The 27,362-nt window shown below is 35.5% G+C and overlaps 1 protein-coding gene and 1 long non-coding RNA gene across 2 annotated transcripts in view; both read left to right on the top strand.

Moving 5' to 3' along the window:
* Positions 1 to 27,362, top strand: part of ROBO1 (roundabout guidance receptor 1) — a 1,242,585-nt gene that overhangs the window by 398,865 nt on the left and 816,358 nt on the right. The gene's annotated exons all lie outside the window — the stretch shown is intronic.
* On the top strand, positions 25,024 to 26,922 carry LOC145531042 (uncharacterized). The gene is made up of 2 exons (XR_014072135.1): positions 25,024 to 26,372; positions 26,600 to 26,922. It is a non-coding gene; the product is annotated as an uncharacterized LOC145531042 (long non-coding RNA).

Here is a 27,362-nt window from a genome sequence, read left to right on the forward strand (position 1 = left end):
CCCCTGGGTAGGCAAGATCCCCTGGAGGAGGGCATGGCAACCCACTCCAGTATTCTTCCCTGGAGAATCCCAGGGACAGAGGAGCCTGGTGGGCTACAGTCCATGGGTTCACAAGAGGCGGACGGTACTGAAGCAACTTAACAGGCACCCACCGGCGCACTGAATTTGATCAGAAAGGATACGCTTTTAACTGATTTGGCCACTAGATGGCACTGATCTGCCTTTGGAAACTGCCAGCTTTCAGAGAGGAAAAAAAAAAAATCAAAAAATATAACTCTTTTATTAACCAATAAACTTTTAAGTTTGCGATGAGTTTTTAATATTAACAAATATCTAATATTTTTTAGAACAACCATAAAAACTTAAGGAAAAAAAAAGGAACCGCAAATAAGCACTGCACTTTCTACTCTGACATTTTTACCCCTTCAACTTTATAGTGCAGTTCAGTCCAGTCACTCAGTCATGTCTGACTCTTTGTGACCTCATGGGCTGCAACAGCCCAGGCTTCCCTATCCATCACCAACCCCCGGAGCTTACTCAAACTCATGTCCATCGAGTTGGTGATGCCATCCAACCATCTCATCCTCTGCCGTCCCCTTCTCCTCCCACCTTCAATCTTTCCTAGCATCAGGGTCTTTTCCAATGAGTCAGTTCTTCGCATCAGGTGGCCAAAGTATTGGAGTTTCAGCTTCAGCATCAGTCCTTCCAATGACTATTCAGGACTGATTCCCTTTAGGGTTGACTGGTTTGACCTCCTTGCAGTCCAAGGGACTCTCAAGAGTCTTCTCCAACACCACAGGAATCTAAGAGTTCAACGTTGAATTTGAAAATTCATCCTTGCCAATCTTCATGAGTATCTCTTTTAAAAAGTGTTCATTCCTTTTTCCAATTTTGAGTCACTATTGGTCCCAGAGTTAAATTTTTAAGTTACTTAATAAAAGCCCAAGTTATGCAAATTTGTCTATCAACTTTTTTTTTTCCAGAGAAGGAATTTGTTGGCTTTCTCTTTTAGCTACCCATTACAAATCTTAAGGTAAAATGTGATTCTTTGCTTGTGTCATGTTTGATTGACTTTGGTTCCATGAGTATTACTTTTTAGACAGGAAGATAATTTTTATCTAACACAAAGATGCATAGTAAGAACATTCCATTATTTTTTTAAAAACAGACATTTTATTCTTCCCAATAGAAATATTAGAAATATTTGTGTCTGTTTATTGAGGTTTAATTTGCCCTTATGTGAACTAATGAAGTTAAATGCAATATGGCAAATTAGTTTGGGATATAACATGTCCGTTAAATACCACAGTGCTTTGGACTAACAAAGAATCTATATCAAGGTTCATGGTCCCAGAAAGGTTCATCAAAATTACCTGTAGAGTTTCTTAAAAGTACAGAAACACAGACTCGACTAAATATCTGTTTACTGGATTGGAAGATGTTTGATGCAAACATGACATCTGTACTGGTTAAAGGCCTTAAATAGTGTTCTAGTTTGCAGCCAGAGATGAAAACTATTATTCTTAAAGAGGAAGTTTGATTCAAGAGCATCATCTTACTTAAACACCCAGCACCATAGCTCAGCACCCTGGAATCTGGAGCCAGCTTGCTTCTACTCTGCCACTTGTGAGTTCTGTGACCTGTGTGCTCAGTTAGTCGTATCCAACTCTGTGTGAACCTATGGACCATAGCGTGCCAGGCTTCTCTGCCTATGGAATTCTCAAGGCAAGAATACTGGAGTGGGTTGCCATGCCCTCCTCCAGGGCATATTTTACTCTTGCGAAAATATAGTTGCCCTCTGTATTGATAAGCTATACATTTATAAAAGTTTATCTTACTTTGCTATATCTATTTTTATTTTATTTATTTTTATTCTGTATTGAGTGAGAGTCACATGGATTAAATTGTATAAAGAAAAGAATGAAGACAGTGAGGTAACAATTTAAAAGAAGCACATAAAATCTTTATAAATTATTTAACAAACTTCTGGAGTCACTAAGAAATTAGTCACACTTAAAATTAAGTATGGCTAATGAAGAATTGATTACAGATCTTTTTTTTCCATTGTCATGTTTCATTCATAAGTCATATTGGAAAAGTAAAAAAAAAAGAAAATTACATGTATTTTATTTATAAGGGATTTACATTTTGATGTGATCATCAAAGCAGGGGCCAATATCACAAAAGTAAGACTATAACTAGACTTTTCTTAAAAGAAGCACTTAGTAATTAAACCTTACTGAAATTTGAAGTTGGGATTGTATGAACTCCCTCCAAAACTTTTTCAGAGCACATGTATCATAATCTCTTATTCTATTGTCTTGGGTACTACTGCCATAAATAGAGTCCAAAAGTATTCCACAATTTCCTTTGCCTGAAATTATCCTTCTTTTTCAATCTAGTGATTAAAGTTCTCTCATTCAAACTTAGCTCAGGTATCACCAACTCCAGAAATCCTTCCAACTGTCCTATAAACCACTTACTCTGAAGTCTACCAATCCCTCTGTTTTTAGGCCTTTGGGGTTATTATATTAATACTTCATAGGGCTAAGTTTATATAGCTGTGATGTCTCCAACTGTATTATAAGCTTACAGAGAACAAAGAACCATGACTGCTATAGTGTGATATTTTTAGCTTTGGCATAATGGAGCCTTTTAATCAGAATTTATGATGTTGATTTTTCTTTCTCTTTGTTGTTGTTTTAGTTGCTAAGTTGTATCTGACTCTTTTGTGACCCCATGAACTGTAGCCCGCCAGGCTCCTCTATCCATGGGATTTCCCTGGAGTGGGTTGCCGTTTCCTCCTCCAGGGGATCTTCCCGACCCTGGGATGGAACCTGCATCTCTTGCGTGGCCAAGAGGATTCTTTACCATTGGAGCCACCTGGGAAACCCCTTTTTTCTCTTTAGGGTTTTCTTATAACCCTAGACATATTGATATTCATAATACTGGAAAAGTCTAGATTACATGCTAAATGATTGAGGTTTAGATAACTTTTCTCATAGTTTACTCAGTGGATTGAGTAATGAGTGACTAGCATTTCGAATGAAACAGAAAGTTTGACCCATTGGAATCATGGAAATTTGGTCATTAAAACTCTTAAAACAATATCAGCACCAACCACCAATCCAGTAATAAGAAATACTTTGAGACAATTCTTATACAGACAGGAAATGAACCAACTGTAATTTATGTGTATATTTGTATTTATAACTATGTAGTTTTAAAGATCAACTCTATATTACCAAAGAATGGAAACATTATATGTGAAGTAATATCTTGATTTGGAAGCTCAGTCAATAAATGAATTAAGCAGCTATTTTTTTTTTTACCTTGTATGCAAAGTTCATTTCATGATACTCATTCTCCAGAATTTAGCCATTTTTTAAAAAAAAAAGCAGACTAAAAGAAAGCAGAAAGGCTCATTTTGACTTTTAAATTATAGGAACAAAATATGTTTTCGATATTTATCAAGGAGTTAACTGAGTGATTCATTTACTGTTTCATCATTATATTGTTATAGCATGTTGATGTGTGATTTAGTTTCCATTAACTGTTGCTAGAAGATTAATCTAGTTTAAGATGCTGACTAGGCAAGCAAAATATTCACTCACTGCAAATATTTTATAATTAACTCAGCAGCACAGATAAATAAAGAGGCAATCTTATAGTAGCACAGAGGAGATGATATGACTGGTTTCTGAAGAAACACATTTTAAATAGCAATTCATTGGTTTATAGGCGGATACTTGTAAGTAGGGGGAAAAACCTTTCTCTTGATATTAAACTATGACATGTCCAAACTTGCAGTATTCCTTAATTTTCATGACCAAAAACACGTTGAAGACAATAAAACACATGCTGAATAGAACAGTACATTTCTAATTTGTAGTGGTGAAATATATAATCAATCATGTTCTTTCTGTGTGCAGGAAGGAGACTACTATTCAACTCTTAAAATTATAGATCAAATTTAAGAAAGGAGATACTTAAATTATCACATTTCTGAAATGTTTCTCCTTTTTCAAAATGGAAAATGGGCTACAAATATGCTGCTGCTGCTAAGTCGCTTCAATCGTGTCCGACTCTGTGCGACCCCACAGACGGCAGCCCACCAGGCTCCGCCGTTCCTGGGATTCTCCAGGCAAGATGCAGGTGATATTAAATGTGCAGTGAGACTTCTATCATGAGAAAATATAACTAAAGCATACCCAGACACACCTTGGATTCCAATACATGTGTTGAAATCCCCAGACAGATTTACAAGAGCAAAATGTATTATCTGGGAAATCAGTAAATGGAGAACTTTCCCAATCACAAAACACTATTGGCTTCAAACTATTCTTAGGATAACCAATTATAGCCTCTTGGGAAATCAGTCATTCTTTCCAAATCAAATCCAAATCGGAGACAGAGAATGTACTCAAGTAGCACCTTCCCTCTGACCTTTGCTTGTTCCTTTTGATCCCAGTGACTAACACACCTGAATCATGCTCCATTTCTCTGTTCCAATAATAATAGCTGGCATTTATATAATGCTTATTTTATGCCAAACACTATTCTTAGTATTTTATAGCTACTAGAATGCTTAATCCTTGTAATAACCCTATGGGGTAGGTAGTATTATCATTACAATCTCATTTTACAGATAAAGAAACAGAGGCAAAGAGAATAACCAACATGAGCAAGGTCATGAAGCTGTGTAAGCAAAGCAGACAGGACTTAAACCAAGAAAGTCTGTTCCAGAGACTGTGTAGTATTCAGTATTCAAAACCACGCACACACACATACACCCCAGCAAACAAACATATCTTATGTTTCTTCTGGGAATACAAAGAAGAAACTGAAAAGTTTATATGTAGAATGCTGTCACGACCCACCCCCTTAATTTTATGTTTTATTTCTTGCTTGCATTGATCTGTAGATGAAATTTGATATCACTTCTTCAGTTTAAGAAAGTCAAAAACCAGATTTCATATTTTATGTATGCAGAAATACTTTCCTGATTCACAACCGGAGGTTAGTGCTAGAGGTTAGTGATTGCACTTAAATGAGACTCATTTCAAACAAAGTCAAAAGTAAGTAATCTGATTTGGCAACATGTTGTGTTTTTAGAAGTCTTGTATTCTCTCCAAACCATCCTGTCCTCAGGGAATTCATTAGTTCACAGCTAGACCTGTGGCAGATTCAGCTCAAATTGGTATTTTGAGCATGTGTATGTAGCCTCTCCATAGTCGCAATTTTCAGTCTGGTAAATACTTCAGATAAACAGCTTCATTATTTTTTTCTGTAAACTGAAGATAATTGTGTAAATTATAACTAAATTCTATATAAACTATGATCTCTTTATAATTACCTCAATTAATGTTTTTAATTGTCATAATGATTCACTTTTTATTCTAATACCTGAGGCATTTTCAGTAACTCTCTGACACAATAACATACTGCAATTGCTCATGGGCTATATGTCTAACAGAAATTTCCCCCCTTAAATATATGTGGAAGCTTCTTGACTTATAACCAGAGTAGGTTCTGAAAGGTTAAGGTCACCCCTTTATGACATCATTCAGATGTGTGCTTCCACTACCTGTTAGACACAACAAATAAGACAAATGGTAGAACATATTTTAAAATTTTTTGAAGGTTACAATTTCATTTACAGAATTTTCTTAAACTTCTAGAGTAAAATTCTTCATTTCTCCTATGTCACATTCTGATACTTCATTGATCATCATAAAGACAAACTCTTCTGGAAGCAGAAATAAAGAGAAAAATTAATGAATCTAATAGTTTGACTGACCTACCATGTCATGGCTTCTTGATGGGCCCAGCTCAAATGAATACACAACAAAAGAAATCAGAACCTTTTGGCCAGAATTGAAATTGCCCAGGAGCAAATTTACATTAATTAAAAAAAATAAATAAATTGCCTGACACCAGAGTGTAACTAGAGAAGTTTTAAAAATTTCTATTAACTCAGGGAAATTCTAGATTTTTGGTTGGTCTAATGAACCTGCCCTACATACCCTGAGAATGTCTTCTGGTCATTGATTTCCTTTACAAATAAAAAGAGAAACTACAGACTTAGCACATTTTCTACCAAGTGTCAGAATTAGAGAAGCAGAGACAAGTTCAGGTATATGCAAGGGCATAAATAAAAAGTAAAACCAGTGACATGTGAGGTTAAAAAGTTGGGGGATGTTGAATCATGAACCTTCTTACAGAACTACAGTGTTAGATATATTACTTATCTTGAATGAAATTCTATCATGTCAACATTTTGTTAACTTATGAATCTTATGTTCCCTAGAAGGATTAAATGCCAAGGAGAATGCATTTATTGTTGAAAAGTCCCATACTAAAAATAAGGAAGTAGTAAGAGGGGGATGTTTGTATTTTCATCAGAGAATCTTATATATTTTGAAAAGGTATTAGGTCTTCCTATTGAAATATACTCTCTTAACATATTGTGTCTAACAATGCAGAAAATATGAGGTCAAAAGATCTATTTTGTGAATGTTTCTCCTGAAATGATAAATAATGTCTTCTCGCCATTAAATAAAGATTTAAATACTGTGAGTGGCATGTGGATGAGAAACTGAATTTATGAGTTCTTATATTTAAAGCATAGAAATGAAACTGTGAATACTTCTCTGATGGGTAGTGTTTATGAAAATTCTATTTATGGGTAGTATTTATGAAAAGAAAGTCCATTTATGAAAATGGTGATTCTGCTCATTCATACAGTTTCCATTAAGATCTATATGCTAGTGACTCCAAAACCTACCTCTCAATACTTGAACTATTATTATTACTGCTACTATTTCCAAAAACTGTAAGTAAACATGATTAGGTTTAGTAATTTCACTCTGTTGCAGTGATGTCCATTACCTCGTTGAGTAGATGTCTCACGAATTGCTACACATGTGTCGAAAGACACAGGAAAGGAAGTGAGAGGAGGAGCAGTGACAAATCTAAAAGGTTGGTCAGTGATGCTGAAAGCCCTGCTATGATTGGAAACCTTGAATTTTTATTATGCCAGTCAACATATTTGAGTGACATAATCCTGAGTACTCAGCTGCATAATTGCAGAGCAGAGATGTGGGCTATAATAGCGATCTATGTTTGGGATTTTGCTGGGCAGCTCCAGTGGAATAATACGGATGCAAAGGGATGAAGAATATTGATGTGAGGGCAGTATGGATGGCAAATCAGGCCTTTGTAAGGTAGAATTGTGGGAAAGGTCAGGAGGAAGTTTATTGAGCTAAGATGAAGAAGGTAAGATGAGCTCAAGTGGAAGATACAGAAAACAAAAAAGAAAGGGGGAAACAATGTTTCTTATCATTCTCCTTGCCACATGAACTGTGGAAAGGATTTAGGCTCATCATACATGTTAAAAATTTAGAGGAGTCATTGGCACAAGATACTACTCAAAAATTCCATCCAATAGTGGTGGTGGTAATGGTAGTAGCAGTAGCAATAACAGTAATAGTGGAAGTAGCAGCAACAATAGGAAATGTGTAGTGGCTTTCCTACACTATGGTGATAACTTTGTTTTTATTTCTTTGCAACTTAATTTCCAGTACATCCTCCACACTGCCATCCTAGCCCTCTGCCCTATATGCAAGACAGAATAAGAGACACAGATGCATAGAACAATTTTATGGACTCTGAGGGAGAAGGTGAGGGTGGGACGTTCTGGGAGAATAGCATTGAAACATGTATATTATCATATGTGAAACAGAACACCATTCCATGTTCGATGCATGAGACAAGGGCTCAGGGCCGGGGCAGTGGGATGACCCAGAGGGATGGGATGGGGAGGGAGGTGGGTGGGGGGTCCAGGAAGGGGAACACATGTAAACCCATGGCTGATTCATGTCAATGTATGGCAAAAACTATTACAATATTGTAAAGTAATTAGCCCCCAACTAAAATAAATAAATTTATAAAAAAAAAAAACAACAAAAAACTCTTATTAGCTTCCTATTGACTTCCTATTGACTGAATAAATCAAAGTTATTTAGCTGAGTATAAATGAACCCTCCGAATTTAGCCCCAGGACTTCAACACTCTTGAACTGAGGAACTGTGCAAATAAAGATCATCAGATACAACCAGGCTGAACTTCTCATCATTTCATAATAAAATAATAAGTCACAGGACTACTCTAAATTTCATTTCTTATGCACAATTATTTTTGTGTGAATGTGTACATGTATGCTTAAATGCATGTATTAATATGTACATGTTTTTGTGAGTATATTCTTCTCTGTAAAATTAATTCTTTCTGATTCAGCTAGGCAGAATTAATTTTATCTTTCTCTTTACTTCTACTTTTATCATGTATCTATTATAGTATTTCCCACATAACTTAGCAATTTGTCTCTCCCATTGAGTCCCTAACAATTTGTCTCAAGGACACAGTACTTTATATCTAATATCAACTAACTAAACATTTGGAGAATAGAATGCTACAGTCTGAACATAAAAATACTACATCCAATTGAATACATAGTCTCCTTGTTCTTTTGTTCTGGTTTCAAACTTTTATTATCGATAGATACTTTTAGGAAAATAATGTATCAGTAAACAAACTGCCTACTTACTACTAAAGAGTTAATATTTTCCAGTTGTACAAATTTAAAAGTTAGTATGATCCTTAACTCTTTCTAGACAGTGTAATGTTAATTGACTAGTTTAAAAATAGCTTTAGTTCTTTGCATTATATGTAGTAGTCACGTTCTATGTATGTGAATTTAAAACCTGTGTATATGCATGAAATTAATCCATAAGTGTACCAACAATGAGCATCTAAAAATCTTTTTATTTGATGAATTAAATAGTAAAGAAAGGCAAGAGAACAGAAAAGCAGACTGTAATTTGTCTGGACATGATGCCTAAATTTTTTTTTTTTTTTTCCTTCATGACTTTCTGGCATGTATATATTATAGAGGCCTGCACTCTAGAGGAAAGGAAGCCTAGCAGTTTGATGGGATACTTCCATTTCTAGTTAGCATTCCTGCAGTTCAAAAGGAAGAAACGCAGCAAAAGAAAAACTTAGAAGCAGGATGCTTTGTTAGAAATTATCTTTGTTGAGATTTTGTGTAATGGAGTTAACTCAGGAGGGCCAGAGGGACGCTTAAAAGTGGCAGTTAGCTTCTTGCTGCTGTAAAGACATATGTCTTAATTTGTAATTACCAGAAAAACAGGTTGCACAAACTGTGTGTTAAATCATCTTCCCAGCTATGGGAACTAGTACAAACATGTAGGCAAAGGACATGTTGTACTCTTCTTTTAATTCCCACAAGTTTTTTTTTGGTTTTTTTATTCCCTATTGTTGTTTTGTTAGCAGTAACCACTTAATAGAGAGCTAGCTTTGATATAGCTTTATCTTTCATTTTTTTTAAAAAGCAAGATGTATTAAACGTAGACATCAAATTCAAACAGTTTAACTGAACAAGGATGAAATGAATACTCACCAAAAATCTTATAGAGAAAGAACTATGATGAGTGTTATCCTAAAATCATTACAACGTAAAGGACACAAAAACTTGATTTTGTAAAAGTAAAGTATCTTTTTGGCTTTCTCTTTACCGTCATTCAAAAACAGACAAACAGATTTAAAAAAAAAAAGACTTTGCTATACTGAGGAATGTAGTCAGAGATCTGTGAGCTGCTTTTTTGTTGTTTTGTTGTTCAGTCAATATATCCTGTCCAATTCTTTGCGATCCCATGGACTGCAACACACCAGGATTCTCTTGTCCTTCATTATCTCCTGGAGTTTTCTCAGATTCATGTCTACTGAGTCCATGATGTGCTATCTAACCATCTCATTCTCTGCCACCCCATTCTCGTTTTGCCTTCACTCTTTCCCAGCATCAGTCTTTTCCAATGAGTCAGCTCTTTGCACCAGATGGCCAAAGTATTGGAAATTCAGTTTCAGCATCAGTCCTTCCAATGAATATTCAGGGTTGATTTTCCTCAAGATTGACTGGTTTGATCTCCTTGCTGTCAAAGGGATTTTCTAGAGTCTTCTCCAAAACGACAATTCAAAGCCATCAATTCTTTGGCGCTCAACCTTCTTTATGATCCAGCTTTTCACATCAGTACATGACTACAGGAAAAACCATGGCTTTGACTATATAAACCTTTGTTGGCAAAGTGATATCTCTGCTTTTTAATACCCTGTCTAGGTTGATCATAGCTTTCCTTCCAATTTCATGGCTGCAGTCACCATTGGAGTGATTTTGGAGCCCAAGAAAGTAATATCTGTCACCGTTTCTACTTTTTCACCTTCTATTTGCCATGAAGTGGTGGGACTGGATGGCACAATCTTAGTTGTTTTTTTTTTTTTTTAATGTTGATATTGAAGCCAGCATTTTTTCACTCTCCTCTTTCAGCTTCATCAAAAGGCTCTTTAGTTCCTCTTCACTTTCTGCCATTAGAGTGGTATCATCTGCATATCTGAAGTTGTTGATATTTCTCCCAACAATCTTGATTCCAACTTGTAATTCATCCAGGCTGGCATTTCACCTGATGTACACTGCATATAAATTAGATAAGCAGAGTGACAATATACAGCCTTGTCTTACTCCTTTCCCAATTGAACCAATAAGCTTACAAAGACAATTTAAATTTGAGTGAAATTTTTGACATTTAACAGAATGACAATTTATAGTATTGATCTTTTAAAGAAAACTTCCACACAAAGAGATCATTGGTGGTTCCCTTAGCTACGTTATGGAGTTTAACTATTTTTTTTCATGTTTGTCTCTGAGATCAAATGAGATAATATATTTTAAATGCTTGGGACAATATAGAACTGTGAAGCAAAAGTATTTTATTACATGCAATTTTCATTTAACTAGTAGAGACCTCAAATCTCATTTCCTTCAGAGCTTTTTTGAGATACAATTTACGAACTTTGCAATTCACATATTTGGAGTGTACAGTTGAGTGTTTTTTAGAACACTCATGTACAGCTTTCACCACAGTCAGTTTTAAAATCAGTTCAGTTCAGTTCAGTCGCTCAGTCGTGTCCTACTCTTTGCGACCCCATGAATCACAGCACGCCAGGCCTCCCTGTCCATCACAAACTCCCAGAGTTTACCCAAACTCATGTCCATTGAGTCGGTGATGCCATCCAGCCATCTCATCCTCTGTTGTTTTAAAATATACCGCTGCAAAAAATTCCTGTATTCTTTAGCTTTTACCTGACTATTCTCCAGTCTCAGCAGCCCTACGCAAGAACTAAATACTTTCTGCCTCTATAGAATAGTCTATTTGAGATATTTCATATAAAAGTAATAGTATAATATATGGCAGTTTTGTGACTAGCTACTTTCTCTTAGCATAATGTTTTCAAGGTTCATCCATGTTGTAGCAAGTATCCATAGTTTGTTCTTTTCAGTGACTAAATAACATCCCATTATATGTATACACCAAATTTTGTTAATCCATTCATCAATTGATAAACATACCACTTTATGTCTATTGAGAATAAAGCTACATTGAACATTTGTGTATAAGATTTTGTGTGGACTTATAGTTTTATTTCTCTTGGGAGTCAAATTGCTGTGTCAAATAAAACTTTATGTTAAACATTTGGAGAAACTTCTAGAGTGTTTTCCAAAATGACTACACCATTTCACATTACCAATAGCAATGCATATGGGATCCAATTTTCCCATATTTTTACCAGTACTAATTACTATCTATTTTTCTAATTATAGCCATCCTGATGGGTGTGAATTGGTATCACACTTGTTTTAATTTGCAGGTTTTGATGACTATAATATTGAACATCTTTTCATGTGCTTGCTGACCATTTGTATATCTTCTTTGAAAAACTATTCAGATCCTTTCTCCATATGTTTGTATAATTATTGAGTTCTAAAAGTTATATATTCTAAATATGGGTCCCTGATTAGACAACTGGTTTGCAAATATTTTCTTTCATTCTCTGGGTTTTATTTTCATTTTCTTGTTACTATCCTCTGAAGCACAAAGGGTTTTAACTTTGATGAAGCCCTACTTAATCTGTTTTTTTCTTTGTTGCCCAAATTTTGGTTTCATATCTAAGAATTCATGGTAAAATCCAAAGTCATGTAGATTCATCCCTATGTTTCTCCTAAGAGTTTTGTTGTTTTAACTCTTACATTTAGGTCTTTGATTTATTTTGAGTTAATTTTTATATGCAGTGTGAGGTAAGAAGCCAATTTAATATTTTTTACATGTGAATATACAGTTTTCTCAGCATCGTTTGTTGAAGACTGTTCTTACCCTGTTGCATGGTCTTTGTACTTCATTGAAAATCAGTTGGCTGTAGAGTCACAGATTTATTTTTGGAGTTTTAAATCTATTCATCAGTCTACCTTATGTCAGTACTACACTGTCATGGATACTGTAGGTTTGGAGTAAATTTTAATATTGGGAATTGCAAAGCTTCCAAATTTGTTCTCTTACAGATTATTTTGGCTATTCTCAGTTACTTGTAATCCACATAAATTTTTTAATTACCCTGCTGATTTTCACAATGAAGCCAGCTGAAATTCTAGTAGAGATTGCCCTGGATCTGTAAATCCATTTGCAGGGTATTATGATTTTAAAAATACTAGACCTTCCAGTCCATGAGATGCTTTTCCATTTATTTAAATATTCTTCCATTTAACAATGTTCTATAGTTTTCAGAATATAAAGCTTTGCGTTCTTTTGTTAAATGTATTTATAAATATTTTATTCTTTTTGACATAAAATTATTTTCTTAATGTTACTTTTGATCATTGAAGTTGTAAGAAATAGAATTGATTTTTTGTGTGTGTATTGTTCTTGTATTTTGCAGCCTTACTGAACTCATTTAGTTCTAATCATACAATAGTGTGATTTCTTCCTTTTCAATCTGGATACCTTTTTTTTTTCCCTTTGCTAAACGCCCTGGCTAGAACCTTCAGCACAATGTTAAATAGAAGCAGAGAAATAGCAGACATCCTTTTGTTGTTCCTGATCTTTTAGGGGGAACACATCTAGCCTTTCACCATTAATCATGATGCTAGGTATGTTTTTTTAGATATCCTTCATCAGACTGAGGAAATACCTTTCTATACTTTTTCTTAATTTGTCTTATTTTTTAATCATTAAAGGATTTTGCAATTTTTTAATGTTTTTTTTTTTTCTGTATCTATAGAGGTGATTATATGGTTTTTCTTTCATGGATATGTTATATTACATCATTTGCTTTTTGGGTGCTAACCCAACTTTGCATTACTGGGATAAATCCTATTTGGTCATTGTGCAAAAAATTGTTTTTAATATTTTGCTGCATTTAGTTTGCAAGTATTTTGTTGAATATTTTCACATCTACTTTCACGGAGATATTCATCTGTAATTTTCATTTGTTGTGATGTCTTAGTCTGGTTTTGGGTATCAGGGTTTTATTGACTTCATAGAATGAGTTGGGAAGTTTCTGTCTTCTGTTTTTTACAAGACTATTTGAAGAACTGATATTAATTTTTCTTTAAATGTATTGTAGAATTTACCAATGAAGCCATGTGATCTTGACCTTTTCTTTGGGAAAAATATTTAATTACTAATTCAGTCTCTTTGCTTGTTATAGATCTCTACAATTGTTTATATCTTCTTGAGTTAATTTCAATAGTATATCTTTTTTGGAATTTGTCCATTTCATCTAAGTTATTTAATATATTGGTGCATAACTATTCAGAGTATTCCTTTGTAATGATTTTTATTTTAGTAAGTTTGGTAGCACTGTCACCTCTGATATATCCAGTTCTAGTAACAGAAGTCTCTCTCTCTCTCTCTCTCTCTCTCTCTCTCTCTCTCTCTGGGCAATCTGACTAAAAGTCTGTCAGTTATACTGATGTTTTGAGGAATCATCTTTGGCTTCATTTATTTTCTCTATCATTTTCTCTTTTCTATTATAATACTTCCCACTTAACTATTATTTCTTTCTTTCTACTTGCTTTAGGTTTACTTTACTCTTCTTTTCCCAGTGTCTTATATGGAATATAAGGGCATTAATTTGAGATTTCTGATTTTTGCTTTTAATATAAGCCTTTATTGCTATAAATGTCCCTCTGACTGTTGCTTTAGCTACACCTCATAACTTTTTATATGTGATGCCTTCACTTTTTATAGCCTTCATTTTTATTACTATCAAAGTATTTCCTAATTTCCCTTGTGATTTTTTGACCTATTTGTTATTCAGGAGTGTGTTGTATAATTTCCACATATTTGTGAGTTCCCCAAAATTTTTTCTGTTGTTGTTTTCTAATTTCGCTCAACTATGGAGAACATGCTTTATATTATTTATATTCTTACAAGTTTAATGAGATTGGTTTTATGGCCTAGCATATGGTCTATCCTAGAGGTTTTTCCAAGTATAATTGAGAAGAATATATATTCTGCTGTTGTTGACTGAAATATTCTGTAGTTGTCTGTTAAATCCATTTGGTTTATAGTGTTATTCAAGTCTTCTATTTCCTTTTTACTTTCTTACTAGTAGACTATCCATTGTTGAAAGTGTAATAGTTTTCCAATCATTATTGAAGTGCTGAACTCCAATAAACATTTATCTAATGCTATATCTGGTGGGCAAGCCATTTAATTCTCTTTGGGTCTTAATATCTTCATGAATATGAACAATCATTTACTTCCACTTTATCTTCATAGGCTTATTTTACCCCTGTGATTCTGTTACTTTTATTATACTTAGGTCTTAGAGTAAATCCATAACTCATAAATGCTTATGCTAAAATATCATAGACATATTACTTTCTTTTGCAAAGATTTTTTCAGTTATTTTCTCGAGTTTAGTCAGAATAAGAAACCCTAATAAAGCAAGACAAGACAGAAACACAGATTTGACCAGATTGTTAGCAACTATTGTGCTATAATACATGGTTTGAATGTTATTAAAGCAGTGGCATGCTTATACATAGACTCTACTAATATACTTTTTCTAATTAAATTTTGTGTCTTAAATTCAATTGTCATTTAGTCATAACCAGACTAGTTTTGGAGAAGAAACTTTAAATTTTTATTATAAGATTCCTGTTTTGTCCCTTTAAAAATGGGAGAAAGCATGCATATATTATTTATGCCATATGCGTATGAAATTTCTAAAGTATTTGTCTCTTTTTGCACTCAAAAACATAAAATATATGATTCACTGATAGCTTTTGCTAAGAAATATATCATACAGCATCAAACAAATGCCCGCCTAAGGGAGTTGTCTTTAGAGAGAGAAAACTGTTTATAATTTGAAATCCAGCACAAACATGAGATCCAATGGGATATCTTTTCCATATGCCAGTTAGAATTAGTTTCTTAGTCCTTTGCCTCCAAACCACTTTCTACCTACCTACATTATGAAACTTTTTCCACTTGTGTGTTGCCTGCAACCTCCCCCCACTCGCCCCCACATAAAAAAAGGACTGAATGTTTGAAAGGAAAATATGACCTCATTTCTGCTTGTAACAACAGAAAAATATCTCACATGTAAGAGGTTCAAATAAATTATTGTATTTTAGTAGTAACAAAATTTCTTGTTAGTTTGCCATAATCAAAGATGTTTCTGATATTTGTGTTATTATCTATATGTGTCTCAATGTAACAAAATTAGCAGAGTCTGCATTTTACCCCACCTAAATCAGTATGTTTCAGGTCTGCTGTTCATTCCATCCCTTTCTTCAAAATGAACTTCTTTATTTCTGATTGATGCCTAAGGTTACTGTGCAAGCTACTTTTTAACTTGAGAGTTTATTTTTTTCTAATTTTTTGTTTTATTTTTAATTAGAGGATAATAACTTTATAATATAGTGATGGCTTCTGCCATACATCAACATGAATCAGCCATAGGCATACATATGTCCTCTCCCTTTTAAACCTCCTTCCCACTTCCCTCCCCATCCCACCCCACTGTGTTGTCACAGAACACCAGCTTTGGGTTTCCTGAATCATAGAGCAAATTCCCACTAGCTATCTATTTTACATATGATAATATATATGTTTCAGTACTACTCTCTCAAGTCTTCCCACCGTCTCCCTCCCCTTTAAAGTCTCTTCTTTATGTCTGCATCTCCTTTGCTGCCCTGAAAATAGGTTCATCAGTACCATCTTTCTATATTCCATATATTTACATTAATATACAATATTTCTATAGTGGCTATATCATTTTGCATTCCCATCAACAGTGCCAGAGAGTTCCCTTTTCTCCACACCCTCTTCAGCATTTATTGTTTTCAGATTTTTTGATGGTGGCCATTCTGACTGGTGTGAGATGATACCTCATTGTAGTTTTGTTTTGCAGTTCTCTAATGATGAGTGATTTGAGAATATTTTCCTGTGTTTGTTAGCCAACTGTATGTCTTCTTTGGAGAAATGTCTGTTTAGATCTTCTGCCCACTTTTTGATTGGGTTGTTTGTTTTTCTGGTATTGAGCTCTGTGAGCTGGTTTTATTATTTGGAGATTAATCCTTTTTAGGTTGTTTCTTTTGCTGTTATTTTCTCCCATTCAGAGGGTTATCTTTTCACCTTGGTTATAGTTTCCTTCATTGTACAAAAGCTTTTAAAATTTAATTAGGTCCCATTTGTTTATTTTTATTTCCATTACTTTAGGAGGTGAGTCACAGAGGATCTTGCTGTAATTTACATCAAAAGGTATTTTGCCTGCTTTCCTCTAAGAGTTTTATGGTTTCTGGTCTTGCATTTAGGTCTTTAATCCATTTTGAGTTTATCTTTTTATATGCTGTTAGGAAGTGTTCTGATTTCATTCTTTTATATGTAGCTGTCCAGTTTTCCCACTGCTATTTATTGAAGAGACTGTCTTTGCCCCATTGTATATCCTTGTCTCCTTTATCAAAGATAAGGTGCCCACAGGTATGTAAATTTATCTCCAGACTTTCTATCTCATTCCACTGGTCTATATTTCTGTTTTTGTGCTAGCTCCAAACTGTCTTGATGCCTATAGCTTTGAGGTATAGTCTGAAGTCAGGAAGGTTGATTCCTCCAGCTCCAGTCTTCTTTCCCGAGATTGCTTTGGCTATTTGGGATCTTTTGTGTTTCCATACAAATTGTGAAATTATTTGTTCTAGTTCTGTGAAAAATAACATTGGCAGATTGATAGGGACTCTGTTGAATCTATAGGTTGCTTTGGGTTATATAGTCATTTTCACAATATTGATTCCTCCAATCCAAGGACATGATATATCTTGACATTGAATGATATATACTACATTTGTTGTTACACTTTAGCAAGAATTTAAAGTAGTTGTTCTGCCCCTGCCTGTGGTGGTTCACCATCAGCTCAACTGATTTTCAGGTATTCTCTGATCTTATCTCCTCTATAAGTGTTCTAAGATGTTTTTGCCCATAACACTATGTTGCCGTTTATTGTCTGTTGTTGAATATATCAAATTTATTTGACTTGTCAGATGTCACCTTTGTTAAATCCCTTAATTAACTTAGTGACAAAGAGGGATTTATTTACCCATCAGTCGTCATTATTTGGTGCAGTTTCTTGAGAGGATAATTTTCGCTGTGCTACATACAAGTTAATAGTTGACCTTGACCGTCATCAGAAATATTTTCAACCTAACAAATGTGCTGACATTTTAGAAAAGTTCAGAATCTTAATATAAAGCTGCATAATATTCAGTAGCTTTTAAAGACATACACACACAGCATAATTTAATGTATGTTACTGACATATTTAGAAAATAAAACTAAACACAAAAAAATTAGTCTCCCACCATCCCCTCTGTATTATCAATCCCTTGATGTAAATACCTTTAAAATTTGGGGTGTATTCCTTTCCAGATTTGGATATCTTTGTCTGTCTATGTATCTGTCAATCTATAAACCTCTATTTATACACAAATGCTTTTACTGTTTAAAGAACTTCATACTATTTTGTGATAACTTTTTTTTAACATATCACCACATTGTAATTCCAAGAGAAGATTTGTTGTTGTTCAGTCGCTAAGTCATGTCCAACACTTTGCTACCCCATGAATTGTATTACACCAGGCTTCCCTGTCCTTCACTGTCTCTCGGAGTTTGCTCAAACTCATGTCCATTGAGTTGGTGATACCATCCAAAGATAAAGTTAAATTAATCTTTTTTTGCCTATGTACAATTTAAATTGTTGTAATTATCACAGCATCAAAAAGTATCAATTTGAAAACTATTACAAATCTAAAGCATATCCCATCTCTTTTTCTGAATAATTAGGCAAAATAATTTTTAGTATAATATATATGCTTTTGATTGTAAAGTATATATCATTTTGAAAAATGATTAATTTTGAAAAGTGATATGCCTTAGTGGTCTAAGGTGGTGAATATGTTTATGAAGCTTTCCTGGGGAAATAGGGATTCAAACTGGAGCACTTTGATTAAGGAAATTGTATCAGAAGAGTCAAGCTTCAGTTGGAAGGTTGATGCTGCTTTGTAAAACTTCTGAAAAGTGGTTTGATCTTTAAACAGAAAAAAATTGAAGCCTGAAATATTCAATTATATGCTACATATTCACTTATCCTACTGTACTAAATATATGTGTTCAGACATTTTTATTTTTTAATAATTTTTTATTGGAAAATAGTTTATTTACAATGTTGTATTAGTTTCAGATGTACAGCAAAATGAATCAGTTACAACAATGTAGTCATGTTAGTTTGAATATGTTAACCAGTTGTAGAAAAATACCATGTTATTATAAATCATGACGTTTCTGCAGGGTACAACAAAATGCAAGGCACTATGAAACACTGAAAAAAATATATTTGAGTGTTTAGCAAGAGTAAAAAAAGAAAGCAACAGTGTCTTTAATAAAAGTGGCTGCAGTTTATAAATTATTTCACTAAGGTGAAAGATCTGCTTCAGCAAAATTGTTGATTGCCTTGGAATGTGTGGCAGGGTAAGGAGAACACAGGAGAGATTACAGCTTCACCACAGCAGGAATTTAGTCACTCGAGTTATCATATCATGATTAGAAAGTGACTGTGGTAGAGTTTAGATAGTTTGAGTGAAAACCAAGTGATATGGGTCTTTATCTCTTTTTCTATTTTGTGTGCCTTAACCAGTAGTTTCTACAAGCCACTGGGGAGTTTCCCATTCACAGGTACTACACAGGTAATTAGACCCCACAGTGGAAATGAAAGACTTCCTTCTAGTGAGGCAGTCTGGAATCTTTTTGCCCCCAGAAAGCAAAACCCATCCAGATAAAAGAAAGAGGAAAGAGAAGTGAAATAAAAGGAGATTGGCCGAAGTTGTCAGATACTTCACTGAGTCACATGTCAACTGCCTTAACCTCTGTTTCCCACACTTTTCACAACTTTGTAATGAATAAATTTTAAACAAATCTAAAAGTTGATAGGAAAACAAATGAACATTTATATACCTCTTCATATATTAAATATTGTTAATGTTTTATCACATATATACTCTCTCCCTCTAGATATATATATATATATGTGTGTGTCTCTGTGTGTGTGTGTACACAGTTTTCTTTGCTCCATCATTTGAAACTAGGTTGCATACTTCAGCATGCATGTCTTAAATATAAGCATTCATTTTTGTAACCATAATAACATCATTCCTTAAAAAGAGAACAATAATTCTATATTATACTCTGACTAGACTATGCACAAACTTCCCACAAGCATCCTGAGAATGTCTTTTATAGCTGCCGCTGCTGTTATTTTTAATTTAAAATTATAATTAAAATTAGATCCATATATTTCACTTAACTATTGTCTCCCTTTATTTTAGAGTTTCTCCATCTTGGCAGGATCAACATGTGGGCCAATAACTCTTTGCTGTGGGGAGGAAGAGGCTCCCTTTGCACTGGAGAATGTTTGGCAGCATCACTGCTCTGCATCCACTAGATGCGAGTTATCATCCCCCCCACCCCAATTTGCAACCATCAAAATTGTCTCCAGATGTTACCACATGTCCCCCAGGGGACAAAATGACCTTGGACTGAGAACTACTGCTCTATTTTAATCTAGAAAAGTACCGCTGTCCACACCTTTTGTAGTGTCAGTTAGCTATGCCTGGAGACAAGTCTAGATTTTACATCTGTATTATCTCAATATAAACCACCATCCCTCTGTGGACTGTTTGGGGAACATGAATCTCATTAGGAAACAATCATTCTCTAGGCAACCATAAAAATCACCTGAGAAACTTGCCAAATACCAATTCCCACTCTTGTCTCCTAGATAATCTGGCTCAATTCTGGACCAGGACCTGTGAATCTGAGTTTGTTTTATAAGCACACCAAGTTATCCCTATCCAATTTAGTTTAGGAAAGCTATGTCCTGTGACATAAAATCCAAGGATCTCAGAAAATACTTCTCGTTTAAATTATTTTTAATATTTCTCTATCCTAGGTTTGCTCAAAGGGCAACCAGAGGTACTTTTCTACTTGTTTGTTTTCCAGTCTTCATTTTCTGCTGATTTTTTTTTTCTTTCTATCACTTAGACTTGGTGACACCTATGTCTTGAACCCTTTATCTTTGTATAAGGCAACATCCATATGTCATGGTTTCAGATGTCATCAATAGCGAAGTTTTCTATGGATGAATCTTAAGTGCATATTGCTAAGGGAAAAAAAAAAAAGCCAATCTGAAAAGGCTCCATACTGTGTTGATTCCAACTATATGACATTCTGGAGAAGGCAAAACTGTGGCAATCAGTGGTTGCTAGGACTTCAGGAAGAAGGAATGAATAGGCAGAGCACAGGATTTTTAGGGTAGTGAAACTACTCTGTATGATACTATAAATGTGGATATATGTCATTATAAGTGTTTCCAAACATACAGAACATACAACACCAAGAGTGAACCATAATGTAAACTATGGACTCTGGATGGTAAAGACTTGCCAGTGTAGGTTCAAACATTGCAACAAGTGTACTGCTCTGGTGGGGGATGTTGAAAACAGAGGAGACTGTGTGTGTACAGGGGCAGGAAATAAATGGGAACTTCCTGTTTCTTCTGCTCAATTTTGCTGTGAAGCTGAAACTCCTTTTAAAAATAAAACTTACTTAAATTTTTATCTATTAATTACTCTATCATTTTTCCTAAACCTTAGGGTGGCTGCCATGTAATTGTACTCTTCTTTCTCCTTCATTCTCAAGTATAGTTATCATGTTCTTTTCATTCTTCCTCTGGAGCATAACTTCTCAAACTTTCATCTGCAAAAATAATCACATAGAAAAATTTGTTAAAATGCTCATTCTCAGTGATCACTCTGAAGAATTGTATTGAGTTTTGACATGAAGTACAAGAATATGAATTTTTCACAAGCATCCTAGGTGATTCCTATATGAGTGATTCAGGGACCAAACTTTGAAACCTCTTGCTTCACAGTATCTGACATATTCATCATTTTCTCCCTTTTTATGTGACTTCAGGTCTGTTCTATTCACACACGGCTTGCAATCACTTCTTTGCTGGTGATCCTAATTCCAGACTCCTTTTGTACAATTATTCCTTTGTAAATTGCTAAAATAATCTTCCGCAAATGCCATTTTTATCACATCACTTTCCTGCTCAAGAATCAGCTACTCTTACTGTATCAAGTCTAAACTCTTGGCCTATAATTCAAGGTCCTCTATCAACTGGCACTTTTGTACCTCTCTAATTTTATCTTTTTCCACTACAGACTGACTCTCCCCTCTAGTTAAATCCAGCCAACTTTCCATTCTTCCATGCTGCTTATTTGCATGCCTTTGAGTCTCCCATCAATTAGAATGCCCGCCTTTTTTATCCTCCCACCCCAAACATATAATAAGCATTTGTTCCCAACTCACCTACTTAAGGAAAATTTTCCTGATAAAAAATTTCCACCAAATCATTGTGCTGACTGATTCAAAATTATCCAGTTAAACAATAATTCAGATGAATAAAAATAATAAAAGGGGCCTCTAATGTTATAAAGTTTGGAATGGTATGTAATTCTTCCTATTGACTTGTGAAAAAAAAAGAGTTGCTATAATAAAATATTAATCAGAATTTTAATGTATAAGTATTTGAAATAAAATATTAAAAATAAGTGAATTTAAAATTTAGTATAAGTGTGATGGTTGGAGTAAACATCACAATGAACAATAAGACAGAGCGTCATTAGGTAATAAGTGAATGGAAAAAATAAGATAAGAACTGCTAAAATATGAAATGAATGAGACAGCAAAGTACAGTGTCAGATGGAAATGATACAGGAAACCAAAGCTTCAGTTGCCTGTCCAAATAAATTTAAACTGTTTCCACAAGCAATTTTGGTAATGAATGGATGTGGCTTTTATTATTGTATAGCCATAGCTCCTGTATCCAACCAGCTCTTGGCCTCTTCAAGAAGTAACCAAGTTATGACCTTTCAAAGATGCAAATATCCATTGACATCTCGAATCACATAAGTAAAACAGTACATGGAGGTTGCAGCAGCCATTCAGAATGCAATCCAAAGCTACTATGTCATCTGTGACTAAAAAAAATTGCTACTATCCAAACATCACTGAGGTAGATAGAATTGAATCCATCAAGGAAACAGAACTTGTTCCATCAACATCAGGTGTGAGTGACATTGCAACTTGCCCTTCATCTCCTATTAGTAAGGATCCTTCAGCGCTACCATTTCTCCCCCCTCTCCCCCCTCCAGTCAGTAACTCTTCTTGCCTGTTCACTCAATGACATCCCTTGTATGCCAGCTGTTGTATTGTACTACTCTACTTTTCAAGGCACTCTACTACAAGACAAAAAGGTTTTATTTTTGTGTGTTTCTAATGTATTATTTGTGTGAAAATTATTATAAACCTATTATAGTACAGTACTATCAGTTCAGTTCAGTCGCTAAGTCGTCTCCGACTCTCTGCGACCCCATGAATTGCAGCATACCAGGCCTCTCTGTCCATCACCAACTCCCAGAGTCTACCCAAACCCATGTTCATCGAGTCGGTGATGCCATCAAACCATCTCATCCTCTGTCGTCCCCTTCTCCTCCCGCCCCCAACCCTCCCCAGCATTAAGGTCTTTTCCAATGAGTCAACTCTTCGCATGAGGTGGCCAAAGTATTGGAGCTTCAGCTTCAACATCAGACCTTCCAATGAACACCCAGGATTGATCTCTTTTAGGATGGATTGATTGGATCTCCTTGCAGTCCAAGGGACTCTCAAGAGTCTTCTCCAGCACCACAGTTCAAAAGCATCAATTCTGCAGCACTCAGCTTTCTTCACCGTCCAACTCTCACATCCATACATGACCACTGGAAAAACCATAGCCTTGACTAGACGGAATTTTGTTGGCAAAGTAATGTCTCTGCTTTTAAACATGCTATCTAGGTTGGCCATAACCTTCCTTCCAAGGAGTAAGCGTCTTTTAATTTCATGGCTGCAGTCACCATCAGCAGTGATTCTGGAGCCCAAAAAAGTAAAGTCTGACACTGTTTCCACTGTTTCCCCATCTATTTCCCATGGAGTGATGGGACCAGATGCCATGGTCTTAGTTTTCTGAACATTGAGCTTTAAGCCAACTTTTTCACTCTCCTCCTTCACCTTCATCAAGAGGCTCTATAGTTCTTCACTTTCTGCCATAAGGGTAGTGTCATCCGCATATCTGAGGTTATTGATATTTATCCCGGCAATCTTGATTCCAGCTTGTGTTTCTACTAGCCCAGCGTTTCTCATGATGTACTCTGCATATAAGTTAAATAAGCAGGGTGACAATATACAGCCTTGACGGTCTCCTTTTCCTATTTGGAATCAGTCTGTTGTTCCATGTCCAGTTCTAACTGTTGCTTCCTGACCTGCATACAGGTTTCTCAAGAGACAGGTCAGATGGTCTGGTATTCCCATCTCTTTCAGAATTTTCCATAGTTTATTGTGATCCACACAGTCAAAGGCTTTGGCATAGTCAATAAAGCAGAAATAGATGTTTTTCTGGAACTCTCTGGCTTTTTCGATGATCCAGCGGATGTTGGCAATTTGATCTCTGGTTCCTCTGCCTTTTCTAAAACCAGCTTGAACATATGGAAGTTCACGGTTCACGTATTGCTGAAGCCTGGCTTGGAGAATTTTGAGCATTACTTTACTAGCATGTGAGATGAGTGCAATTGTGCAGTAGTTTGAGCATTCTTTGGCATTACCTTTCTTTGGGATTGGAACGAAAACTGACCTTTTCCAGTCCTGTGGCCACTGCTGAGTTTTCCAGATTTGCTGGCATATTGAGTGCAGCACTTTCACAGCATCACCTTTGAGGATTTGAAATAGCTCAACTGGAATTCCATCACCTCCACTAGCTTTGTTCGTAGTGATGCTTTCTAAGGCCCACTTGACTTCACATTCCAGGATGTCTTGCTCTAGGTGAGTGATCACACCATCGTGATTATCTGGGTCATGAAAATCTTTTTTGTACAGTTCTTCTGTGTATTCTTGCCACCTCTTCTTAATATCTTCTGCTTCTGTTAGGTCCATACCATTTCTGTCCTTTATCGAGCCTATCTTTGCATGAAATGTTCCCTTGGTATCTCTAATTTTCTTGAAGAGGTCTCTAGTCTTTCCCAATCTGTTGTTTTCCTCTATTTCTTTGCACTGATCGCTGAGGAAGGCTTTCTTATCTCTCCTTGCTATTCTTTGGAACTCTGCATTCAGATGAGAATATCTTTCCTTTTCTCCTTTGCTTTTCGCTTCTCTTCTCTTCTCTTCCCAGCTATCTGTAAGGCCTCCTCAGACAGCCATTTTGCTTTTTTTGCATTTCTTTTCCATGGGGATTTTCTTGATCCCTGTCTCCTGTACAATGTCACGAACCTCTGTCCATAGTTCATCAGGCACTCTGTCTATCAGGTCTAGTCCCTTAAATCTATTTGTCACTTCCACTGTATACTCATAAGGGATTTGATCTAGGTCATACCTGAATGGTCTAGTGGTTTTCCCTGCTTTCTTCAATTTAAGTCTGAATTTGGCAATAAGCAGTTCATGATCCGAGCCACAGTCTGCTCCTGGTCTTGTTTTTGCTGACTGTACTATAGAGTCATTTGTATTAGTTGGGTACCTAGGCTAACTTTGTTGGGTTTACAAACTGAACTTATGAACATGCTCTAGGAATGGAACTTGTTCATATGTAGGGGACTTACTATATTGAGAAGAGAAAAAAGGTCACTGGAAGCTGAGAAAAGTCAGGAGGCTACTGCAATAAAGTGTCTGTGAGACGTTGGTACAGATCTAGTGGTAGCAGTAGAAGGAGTGAGGAGTGTTGAGCGTCTGGACATGTCTTGAAGATGTGATCAGTAACATTTGCTGTTGGACTGGAGGGTTGTATACAAGGTGAGGGCTTCCCTGATAGCTCAGTTGGTAAAGAATCTGCTTGCAATGTGGGAGACCTGGGTCAGGAAGATCCCCTGGAGAAGGGAAAGGTTACCCTTTCCAGTATTCTCGCCTGGAGAATTTCATGCACTGTATAGTCCATAGGATTGCAAAGAGTAGGACACGACTGAGCAACTTTCACTTTCACACAAGGTGAGGTAAAGAGATGAGTCAAGCCTAATTTCATAGTTTTGGTCCTGAACAACATGAAGAATGAAGATTCCTTTTATTAATAAGAGAAAGGCTGATGAAACGGAGACTGAGATGAGTATTAGATATGCAAATGGATGGCTTCCCAGGGGGTGCAGTGGTAAAGAATTCATCTTCCAATGCACAAGACACAAGAGATGTGGATTCGATCCCTAGGTTGGGAAGATCCCCTGAAGTAGGAAATGGCAACCTGTTCCAGTATTCTTGCTTGGAAAATTCCACGGACAGAGAAGACTGGCAGGCTATAATCCATGGGGTCGCAGAGTCAGACATGAATGAGCAACTAAGCATGAACGCACAAATGAGTATATCAAGTTGATAGTTACATACCATAGTGAGGAATTCAGGTGAGAAATCTGAACGGAAATACTATTAATTTCAGAACCATAAGAGACCATTTATTCAGTGTTTAAATTCATGAGACCAGAAGAACTTATCAATCTAGTAAGTATAAATATAGAAATGAGAAGAGGTTAAAGAGATGTTGAGAAGGTACAAGCAAATGAGAATGAAAAAAAAATGGACAGAGATGTAGAGACTAAACCAGAAGAGAAAAATGTCCTGGCATCAAGGTAAAGACAACAAATCAAGGCGAGGGTATGATCTAAGGCCTGAAAATTAAACAGTGAATTTAGCAACAGGAAAATTAACACATAATCTTAGTGTTTTTTCTCTGATAGTGAATGTAATTTTTGCCAAAATCCAAGAGATATTTAGTGATATAGATGGTATATAGGATGAGCAATCAACTAGGATAACACAGTTTGTGGCAAATTAAGATATGTTTATAATCATAAGATATTTGATTTAGGTCATACCTGAATGGTCTAGTGGTTTTCCCTACTTTATTCAATTTATGTAAGAATTTGGCAATAAAGAGTTCATGATCTGAGCCATAGCCACCTCCCAGTCTTGTTTTTGCTGACTGTATAGACCTCCTCCATCTTTGGCTGCAAGGAATATAACCAATCTGATTTTGGTATTGACCATCTAGTGACTAGACTATTCAGGTATGACCTAAATCAAATTCCTTACGATTATAGAGTGGAAGTGACAAATAGATTCAAAGGATTACATCTGATAGACAGAGTGCCTGAAGAATTGGACAGTGGTTCCTGACATTGTATAGGAGACATGGATCAAGACCATCCCCTAGAAAAAGAAATGCAAAAAGGCAAAACGGCCGTCTGAGGAGGCCTTACAAATAGCTGTGAAAAGAAGACAAGAGAAAGGCAAAGGAGAAAAGGAAAGATTTATATCCAATTTAATGCAGAGTTCCAAAGAATAGCAAGGAGAGATAAGAAAGGCTTCTTCAGTGATCAGTGCAAAGAAATAGAGAAAAGCAATAAAATGGGAAAGACTAGAGATCTTGTCAAGAAAATTAGAGATACCAAGGGAACATTTCATGCAAAGATGAGCAAAATAAAGGACAGAAATGGTATGGACCTAACAGAAGCAGAAGATATTAAGAAGAGGTGTCAAGAATACACAGAAGAACAAGACAAAAAAGATCTTCAAGACCCAGATAATCATGATGGTGTGATTACTCACCTAGAGCCAGATATCCTGGAGTGCGAGGTCAAGTGGGCCTTAGGAAGCATCACTACAAATAAAGCTAGTGGAGGTGATGGAATTCCAGTTGCACTATTTCAAATCTTCAAAGATGATGCTGTGAAAGTGCTGCACTCAATATGCCAGCAAATTTGGAAAACTAGTCCATTCAGGTATAACCTAGATCAAATCCTAGCAGTAGTACATCAAATTCTACTGTAT

The sequence above is a fragment of the Giraffa tippelskirchi genome, chromosome 2, assembly GCF_054371585.1.
Source record: "Giraffa tippelskirchi isolate mGirTip1 chromosome 2, T2T-mGirTip1v1.2.pri, whole genome shotgun sequence".
NCBI lineage: Eukaryota > Metazoa > Chordata > Mammalia > Artiodactyla > Giraffidae > Giraffa > Giraffa tippelskirchi.